The 11,061-nt window shown below is 32.0% G+C and overlaps 1 protein-coding gene across 3 annotated transcripts in view; it reads left to right on the top strand.

Annotated features, from left to right (window-relative positions):
* The first annotated feature begins 430 nt into the window (after positions 1 to 430).
* Positions 431 to 11,061, top strand: part of LOC127721526 (uncharacterized) — a 50,021-nt gene continuing 39,390 nt past the window's right edge. The window contains exon 1 of one of the 3 annotated variants that reach the window (XM_052228284.1): positions 431 to 579. The gene's annotated coding sequence lies outside the window, so the exon portion shown is untranslated. Of the gene's footprint in view, positions 580 to 7,631; positions 7,982 to 11,061 lie in introns of those variants that run through there. The other 2 variants (XM_052228285.1, XM_052228282.1) reach the window with 2 other exon arrangements.

Genomic DNA, 11,061 nt, shown 5'->3' with positions numbered 1-11,061 from the left:
ATATTTCTTCAAGTAGAAAATAATATTCCAGAATATTTCTTCCATGCATTTTCGAAATACTATATTATAAAGGAAGTTCTATTCCACGACAGTAGTTTTACACAGAATCTATTTATAAGCAGCTTGGTTACTCCTCTTCAATGATCGATACTAAAAAGAATGACATTGCAGAATATCTGTCATATTGTCATGCAGGTGGACTTTGATTGTAAAAACAAATAGTTAATTTTTTTCCAAAATTCAACTTTAAAAAAGAAATAATTATTAAAAATTATCACGAAACTATTATAATGATGCCACGTAAATCGCAATCATTACAGATTACCTGCATAAAAACAAAACTATTAAGAAAGTCGGAATCTGATTGGTTGAGTTCTTGAATTGATTTCCAACAATCTTCGTCATTAAAATTACTCAATATAAGCATGTTATGGTGCTATACATACATCAATGTTTTATAACTTTCATAGAATTTTCAATTTTATCAGTATTGGATATTGTTATAATATTGATATTGGATGACTATGCATAAAAACATTATGGTTGTGTATATGTGGACAATTTATTAAAACGATTAAGGTAATGTATAATATTTTGATATTTATGGGTGCACATGTATTAAAAAAATCGTAACACCGTCATCTTTCGTATGCAAGAGTCATTGTAAACACGTGCTTTAATAATTGTCTGACTGACCAGTTATTTTTTTTTGTGAAGGGGATAGAGGCAAATGGGGGTTTAAAGGAAAACATTTTTCTCTCTCAAAAATTGGGAAAAATAAATTTGGACAGTGTTGCATAAATATCTATTAGCATTTTCATCATGTGCACTGATTGACTATTGCACCATTGTGTGAGTCAGAATTTTCATTTTCAAGCTGTCTTTGTAAATATTTTTCATGGATCATTTGATATTCGGGGGATATTGAAAATAAAAGTGTTTTTTTCTATAGCCGTCGAATATCAAATGATCCATGGTCCCCTGATATCTTATTTCAGGGATTGAGATGCAAAAATATATCATAAGCTGACACAATTCATAAACAAACAATACTCGCTTTAAATTCTCCATTTTTTCCAAGCTGTGACGTGTACAATTTTTGCATGCAGTATACCTTACCATGCCAATATTGAACGTACATATCAAAGCTGGTATCGTATATATCTATTTTCGATTTTTTTTTTCTCGATTAGATATTTCTTTCATTAAAAAGGGAGAGAAGATAGCAAGAGTGTAATCAAACCATGTGCGGAAGAAGAAAATAAGACATCGCCATGGTGAAAAAAAAGTCCCACAAACAACACAATCAACAATAAACAACACGAACCCCGTAAAACAGGGATGAATTCGGGCGTTTCGAAAAGGGCGGAATCATTTTTATAATACAATACTTGCTCTGCATCTATATTGTCGTGTATAATAAAATTAAGAAAATGATGTAAAATTGAGAATGGAATTCGGGAATGTATCAAAGAGACAACAACCCGACCAAAGAGCAGAAAACATCTCAAGGCCACCAATGGGTCTTTAACACAGCGAGAAAATCCCGCACCCGGAGGCGGTTAAACATGTTTTGTGAGATCTCACCCCTCTATACCTCTAGCCAATGCAGAATAAACAAACATACAGCAATACGCACAGTCAAACTCAATTTAAAAGAAGTCCGAGTCCGATGTCAGAATAGGTAACAGAAGAAACTAAGCAAAATGACAATGATACATAAATTAACAAAGAACTACTAGCAGTTACTGACATGTCAGCTCCATACATCAGACTATATACACGGTGGGTTAGGTTGTGACAATGTCCTTCGAGAGAATGTTTTGTGCCGTTGTTTTGGTCCTGATTTTGTGCTGGGTGTTTGTTTATTCTCTATTCTCACCACCAGCACATTGTCAGGACAATTTCGTTTTGCGCGACTTTTGCTTAAAAAAACGTTGCAATATACCTCGCGAGGTATACTTGTAACGTATTTGTGTAAAAGTAATCATTTGAAAGGTTGTTTATTGCCGTTCTGATACAATGTAATAATGTCCTGGTACTTTTTATTTCAGTATAAAGGAGCAAATATTTAAGCTCATTGCTTTCGAAAATATGTATAATTGGTATTAAAAAACTTAGCATACATACATACTTGCCGCGTTTAATTTTAGGTCCTATATAATTCTTAATATTTATTAATGATTTGCCTTTATGTAATCCTGATCATAATACTGATCTATTTGCTGATAGCACTATTTCTGTAATTGGAAAAGACAAAAGGTATATAAGTCAGGCACTCAGTGTTGTATTAGAAAATATTTGTCATTGGGTTGATGAAGTTAATGTGTCAAAAACTAAGACAATGTGTATAGGTTCAAAACAAAAACTGTCTGTCATGTGCAATGACACATTAAATATATCCATTAATGGCCAACATATTAATGAATGTCATTGTGAAAAGTCCTTGGTATTTTTGTTGACGCCACTCTTTCTTGGTATGATCAAATTAATCATATAATCAAAAAAAATAATTCTTCATTAGCTTTATTAAAAAGAATCAAGAAATACTTGAATCGTAATGCACGAATTCTATTTTACAATGCGTATATTCTTCCACATTTGGATTACTGTTGTTCAGTATGGGGAAACTGTAACAAGTTTTTAGTTGACAGTTTACTAAAATTGCAAAAAAGGGCAGCTAGAATTATTTTAAACGAACACGATATTCGTAAACCATCTACTGAACTATTTAAGGATTCTGGAATTATTCCCGTTACCAAGAGAATACTTTACCACAAGTCATTATTAATGTATAAATCAAAACATGAACTGGCACCAAAATATTTATCAAATCGTATTGTGCCTACAAATAGTAAACAATCGTACAATACTCGACTTTCATCATCACATAATTTTATTGTCCCTAAATCAAAAACAGAATCATACAAATCAAGTTTTTCTTTTAGTGGTCCAAAAGTGTGGAATTCACTATCCAGTGAAATTAAAAAAATCAAAAACTATATCTGCATTCAAATACTCTTACAAGTCATTATATTTTTAAAAGTGTGAAATTTATAAGTTAAGCCACAGTGTATACTATAGGTGGTTTTTTGTTGTTGTTATATTTGTGTATATATACATCTATTGTTTATATGTGTGTAATAGTAGATTAATTATGTTTTATTCATGTAGTTGATATTGTATGTAGAGAGCCTTATTGAAAATTGGTTTAATCCAAATGAGTTACTCTCTTTAAATTAAGATATTATTATTTTTTTATTAGTATATCATTAAATTTTTGTCTCGCCTGCGATTTGTCGTAGTATGCGAGACATAGTGATTTCTATCCGGCGGCGGTGGTGTAAACTATTTGTATAAAGCTGTATATTTCAGAAGGTAGAAGACCTCGATGCTTCATTCCTTGTATGCAGATGTCTTATGTTACGAAGTTTCTGTCTGTCATATGTCCATTGTCCTTGACCTCATTTTCACGGTTCAGCGACTGCTTGAAATTTTTTAGTTTTTTTGTCATGTAAATTTTTCACTTATGAATAATAGGATAACTACTGGCAAAGTTGACCTTAGATGGATTTAGACATATTTTAGGTCCTTTTTGGTAATACAACTCTTCAAATATTTCGGATCTTATACATCTTTGTCTTTCAAACATTCGGCTTTGAGCGTTCCTGATGAAGAAAAAATCTAGAAAAGCGCTTCAAAGGCGTAAAATTTATAACGTGTCTTTTTTTTTCTATATTTGGTATATGGGTTCCTTGGAACGTCTACATGACCGTCAAACAGGGTTCACCAGAGTTAGCATTGACTTCATTTCATAGATCACACCGTCCAGAACGCCACATGCGGGGTGTTGGTATTAATATATTAATATTATATAAAAAAAATCTGAAATATGATTGAATTCAAAGCGACTGTGTTTTTGTTATATAGTATAGTTAAATTGTCTTAGAATTTTATGAAACTTTGGTAGGAGATTTTTCTATGATTAAGAGAAAATGCGCTATAAACGCTTTACGATGTGTTTTACATTTATAATCTCTATTCTTTTGGTATATATATATATACCTACCTACTTCAATGCATAGGGAATAGGCATATTGATATAGGTACAGAGAAGACATTTGCACTAGGTATATATTATTAAGAGTACATAAAGAATGTCTATACCATACATAAGTCATTTTCGTTAGATACGATCTTATAGCCAGGAGCACATTCACCTTTCTTGATATGCTTGATAAATTTACAAATTTTATCTATAGCGATTTTCTTATGTCATAATCTTCCTATAATAAATACTAGTAGTATTCAGTGCAAATATGTTTTTGTTACAAAGTATAGAATATATACTTTAATTTTATTGAGGGTCTGGATAGGGGGTCCATCATTTCTGCATTCCTTTATATTTTAGGTCATTTTTCTCTATTTTTTGCCCATTATTCTCCATTCTTTATACATGAACTTAAGCACCCCATTATTCTCTATTCATTATTTTTCATGCTATTTTTCTCCATTCTTTATTATTGTTGCATGTTAATTTTTCTGTACATTTGGCCCTTTATTCTCCGTAATCTGTAAACCCCATACATACCCTCTTCTATCTATATTATTCTACGACTTCGCTCATCGGAAAGCTGCTTGTTATAGACCATAATATAAGTTCCAAGTGGAAGAAATATTCTGATATATATTTCCACTGCAGTAGTGTTGTTCCTTACGGAATGAAAGGTATAGAATATTTGTTCCAACAGGAACAGATGGGAGAAATCCGTTTGCACAAAAATGCGTTCTTTTGTGCCACTAGTTTTAATAATATCATTTGCGCCAAAAATAAAGTATACGATTGCGCCAATTAAAAAAAAAAAGCAAAAGCAACTGCCCACCTACTTATATTATTCAATGTAGGTAGTGACACTTCGAACAACACTAACATGTTCCATCTGCAAATACATCTTCTGCATCCTCGTCCTGAACATGCATGACATATTTGCCATTGAACGTTAAGCAACCAATAATCAATCAATCTTCTGCATCCAACCCGTGAACCCGAAAAAAATTACATTAGCTTCACAACAAAGAATCACTATTCCATGCAGTTTTAATATCATTCAACAAAACAAAGTCCTCATCTTTATTGTTACAAATTAACTTCATGTAAAATTTTCTAAAAGATTACCAGGTGATTCACCTCTGAAATAACTCCGATCATATGATCTTATATTTTTTTAATGGTATACTCACCTTTCAGTTTATATTTTAAGCAACAATTGTCATATTTGTGACATGAATTATACTTTTTAAATTAAATTTATCTTTGATTATTTTATATGATAATTATGTGTACAGGTAAATTGGCACAAATGAAATGAATACCGTATATTGGCGCATTTGATACCTTCGAAAAATAATATTTGGCGAAAATGATACATCTCAAAAATAGTAAAATAGCAATTGGCGTAAATGGACTGCTGTCGTACAGAGCATATATTATGGCATTGTTTATATTAGATGTAGTCTTTTCATATCTGAGACATCTACATCTGATTTAAATAAAAGTAAATTAATGATTAATTCTTTTGTATTTTGAGGGGCCTGATAGGTTATTTTCGTTCTTCGTGATCGGCGCATTTTCGCTATCGTGATCCGTTTTTCTACAGATTTTTTTTTTTATATTTTCGTGAATCGTGATTGACAAAAAAATCAACTCGTGAATCGTGATGAGACCCCCCCCCCCCCCCCATCAGGCCCCTCTATTTTTGCTAGTTCTAAAAAGAGCAATTAGTTCTGATAAAACAGGAATAGTGTCAATAAATGAAGTTTTATAGATCCACTAACACTTTCAGAAGATGTTTTATATGTTTATGGATTAGGAATGAAATTTTAATTGCGTCTTTTTTCCTATCATTAAAATAATACCTTATCAATGATTTTGTATGGCAATATGAATCACTATACTATCTTGTCTTTTTCTGGTTTAATTTCCAAAATCTTAACTTTTTGCTGATAAATGATAACACTTCTATGAATCTTCTGTGAATGTATATAGGTCAGAAAGTCACAGGACAAAAAGTCAAAATTTAGTTTTGAGATTATTTTTCTTTGAATAACAAAACATTTATTTTCAAAACATTTTTATATTTTTCTTGAACTTTTATATATTATATAAGGCAACTTTGAAACAACATTTATTCTAAAAAAAACATCAATGATGAAATAATTGTAACAAAAACAATTTGTCAAAGTGGCTTGTTACTTAAATGGCTTCTTGGTGCCAATAAATATATCCTTGGCATGATAACAATTTGATAAATCTTCATTTAATCAAGGCTTATGAACAATAATAAAAAAAAATTATTTCCAGAACTTTCTCTTACACATTCAAACAATTATAAGCAAATCATTTGTGACTTTTTATCCTGTGACTATTTGTCATATCAAATTTGTGACTTTCTGTCCTGTGACTTTTTGTCCTGTGACTTTTTGTCCTGTGACTTTTTGTCCTGTGACTTTCTGTCTTGTGACATTTAGTCCTGTGACTTTTTATCCTGTGACTTTTTGTTCTGTGACTTTCTGTGCTGTGACTTTCTATGCTGTGACTTTTTGTCCTGAGACTTATTGTCCTGTGACTTTCTGTCCTGTGACTTTCTGTGCTGTGACTTTCTATGCTGTGACTTTTTGTACTGTGACTTTTTGTCCTATGACCTTTTGTCCTGTGACTTTCTGTCCGCTTACCGCTTCATTGACTTATACCGCACATCACATGTTATTCTAGTGATATTATGTTTCTCTGAAATGGAATATCCGTTATGATAATATAGATAAAAAAGCTTGCTCATAATTAAGAAATAACAGAAAGTGATTTCTGATATTAATAATTCCAAAATATTATAATATCAACATCGAATCTTCTTTAATAAGCTTTTCCGTACAATGTAAATAACAGAAAGTGATTTCTGATATCAATAATTCCAAAATATTGTAATATCAACATCGAATCGTCGTTAATTAGATTTTCCGGACAATTTCTATAATTAAGAAATAACAGAAAGTGATTTCTGATATTAATAATTAAAAAATATTGTAATATCAACATCGAATCTTCTTTGATAATTTTTTCCGTACAATGTAAGTAAAATAAAGTGATTTCTGATATTAATAATTCCAAAATATTGTAATATCAACATCGAATCTTTTTTAATTAGCTTTTCCGGACAATTTCCATAATTAAGAAATTAAGAAATAACAGGAAGTGATTTCAGATTTTAATAATTCCAAAATATTGTAATATCAACATCGAATCTTCTTTAATTAGCCTTTCCGGACAATGTCTATTAGCAATTTACCTGTACTATAAATTACATTTAAATGTTAGAATAAAAATAACACAGGCAAACGTAATTTTTTACACATTAACTGCTCTGATTACAAACAATACATAGATCTTCATAACAATACCATTTCTCATTCATACCAGGGTACAATTGAACTAATACTTGAGGGTCTTTATGAGGTACAAAGAATAGAGAATAATGGGCAAAAATCTACTGAAAAACGGACCAAAAGCATAAAGAATAGAGAAAAAGAGGACACAAATTAAGAATTAAGAATAATGGGATGTTCAAATATACAGAAAATAATAGACAAAAAATGTAAAGAATTGAGAAAAAAGACATAACACATTATAAGATACAGAAATAAAGGACCCAATCCAGACCCTCGTACTTAAAACTTTAAATTACGTAAAGAAACAAATAAATTTAGCCAACCAGAACCAAGCTACCCCTTTACATAGCTATATAAAATAGAATTTATTGGCGGATGTTTTTATACAGTTAAAAGGAACTAAAATGAAAAAGTGGATTCTTTAAATGAAAGAAAAACTTGCAAAGTCATTTAAGGACTTGTTTTGAGTGCTGTTTTACAAATAATGTGTGTATATGTACAGGGATATAACACAACATAGCGGATATATTACAATACTGTAAGTATTTATGTGTTTATAATCCGTTCAAAAATGTTTGTGGTTTAATTATGAACACAAATTTAAAGAGATAGGCCTATATAATTATGTTTATATTATTGATTATGAAAACATGCTAGAAAAAATGAGAAAATTCTTACAGTTGACCACACTATAATGATCAGTGTTCTAGGTAGGATTAGGGACTGGGGGCAAAGTTTTAAAATAAAGGATACTTTATCGCGGTTTCTAGTCTTAGTAGGGACAAATTGGCCGTGTTTCGTTAAAGAATTGAAATAAGTGAATAAACTTTAGTATTTTTTGGTTGTAAAAAGCTTTTCCCAGTAGTTTCCAATCTTCTAAAAACCAAAAAGCACAGGACATTACAATAAGGGAAGTGATATGCACAGAAGGACCGAGGGGGAGAATAGAAAGGTTACAGAGGAGCTGTGCCTCTTTGTATTGGGCTAGCTTTAGGATTCTGGTTATATTGTACGAGAAAGACTGAAGAGACCAACACATCATTGTCAACAACAATGTTTTATTCATTCAAATTGAACTTATATAATTCCAAATTAGAGCTTAACATTCATGATGGTGTGGATGGGGGTTTACACAATAGAGAAAAATGGCAAAAATATAGAGAATAGAGAAAAATGAAGTGCTTAGATATAAAGAATAGAGAATAATGGGCAAAAGGTATACAGAATAGAGAATAATGGGCAAAAGGTATACAGAATAGAGAATAATTGCCTAAAAAATTAAAGAATACAGACTCGATATGAAGAACCCCAATCCAGACCCTCATTCATTCATCCCTTGATTAAAAATAAGATAGACACCCTCTTAAATCATATATTATTAAACCTACCTCCGTCCCAAATAAAAGATAAATTCTACCGACTTTCAAAATATTAAAAACTCTAGTCTACTACCATGTTAATAATGATATTCCCTCCCAACCTTAACCCGAATAATTCAGTCGTTATATTCCACTGCTCTACGATGGCTACATACTTGCGAGTGGGAGAGACGATCACGGGGAGGGACTGAATTATTCGGGTTATCCTAAACTGACAGCTCTGATACCACTTCTAAACACTCAGGGGCGGATACAGGCGGGGGCGTGGCGGGGGTGCGCCCCCTTAAATTTGCAAAGCATGGGTTGTCCTCAGCTTAATAAAGAATATTTCGATAATTTTACCTCAAAAAAATTTTGCGCCCCCTAACCTTAAATCCTGGATTTGCCCCTGACTATGACATTTTGTCTTCCCAAATATCTGATAAGCTTGACTCCTCTTCTGTTATCGATAACATTATCTCTTAATAAAATCATTCATAACACAGTTTTCTCCAAAGATATTGAAAAACCTGTTTCCTCTACGCACTCTCCAAAAAATATAAAATTATTTCTTCTATACACTTCTCCCCAAAAATAATTGATAACACTGTCTCTTCCTAAATCGTTGGAAATACTTCCCCTCTACATGTCATTGATAGCACGGTCTCCTCTCAATTCATTGATCACTCTGTCTCCCATTCCTTTAAAGCATTGATAACGCCTTTTCCACCTTAATTATTGATAATACTGTCTCCTCCGATATCGTTGATAATACTGTCTCTTCCGAAATCATTGATATACTGTCTCCTTCGAAATCATTGATAATACTGTCTCCTCCGAAATCATTGATAATACTGTTTCCTCTGATATCAGTGATAACATTGTCTCCCTTAAACGTTGTCTCCCTAAAACAATTGTTTACAATGTTTCCTCCTAAATCATTGATAACAATGTCCCCTCCGAAATAATTGATAGGGCTATATAACTCCCTAAAAGTCATTGATGATAATGTCTCCCTAAAAATCATTGAAAATCTGTCTCCCAAAAAAATCACAGATAACACTGTCTCCCAAAAATAATTGATACAACCGTAATTTCGACAGATTTTGGCAAATTTAAAGTAATACATTGTATTTCCAAAAAGGTATAAAGAGGGCAATTCTGTCTTAACCAAAAACCAAAATTTTTTTTCGTCGTAGTGTCCTTTTCGAATACAACAATGTTATATTCATTGTTGAAGACCCTACATCAACTGTCAAGATGAAGAACAGGAATAAAAGCCCTGTTCATTGATAACTTTCTATGTTTTCTATGTATTGTGTGCAATTTTGTCCCATGTACATTTACTCCATATCCTTTCATTTTCTATAAGTCATTTTGGTTAGAGACGCCATTCTATGTAAAATTGACAGTATAGTCTCTACAACAATATGTAGCGCTATATTCAAATTTTACTATACGAACAAAATATGTCAAGTTCGCCAGAAGTTCAATTTGTCCTATAGAAAGCAGTACCGGTTTCATTCAAACAATTGAGGGTCTGCATGTTGTTTACAGAATAAAAAATGATCGATGGTTGTTTGCTTAACGTTCAGTGGCAAATATTGCATGTATGTTCAGGACGAAAATAATTAACAATAGATGAATACTAGTAGATAGGTCCTGCAGTAGAGGTCGACTATGAAGGTCGGGAAATTTTGACTGGGACTGGAAAAAATGAGAGTATATTGGATAAGGACAGAAATGTAGCCTTTCAACAAAAGTTGTTGCATGGGTTCTTAAGTTCAGCACTCTTTGTACACGGGGCATCGGATTTTACGTCCTCATTCTGACCGGACGTGGCTGCGTATTTATAAATCCCGCACCACCAAGCTGAAGCCCCACTTTGGCAAGCGTTTATCTGCCGGTCGGAAGCAGACCAAAAGTGACCATACTTTTATTCCCCTGTCATCCTTTGGGTTTAAAGAATAAAAAATAATGGACACAGGACTTGCGGTCAATACGATTATCGTACTTAACTTGTGTACATTGTTTTATTTAACGCCATTTTTTCTCAGGTTAAGAGTTGTCTTTTTGACACTGTTCCTACATCTTTTTTTATTAATATTGTATGTATTTCGTGTCATAGATCAAACTTATTCGTTTAGTGTATGTTAACTTGTTTTTGTTTAAATGTCTTTTTGATCGAGTTAAGCCATTTCAATTGATATTTTATAGTGTGTCTTTTTATGTTGTAATGTAACACTATTGTCTCCGGTTA

Source organism: Mytilus californianus, unplaced genomic scaffold (assembly GCF_021869535.1).
Source record: "Mytilus californianus isolate M0D057914Y unplaced genomic scaffold, xbMytCali1.0.p SCAF_12, whole genome shotgun sequence".
Taxonomy (NCBI): domain Eukaryota; kingdom Metazoa; phylum Mollusca; class Bivalvia; order Mytilida; family Mytilidae; genus Mytilus; species Mytilus californianus.
This window is presented reverse-complemented; position numbering and strand designations above follow the sequence as displayed.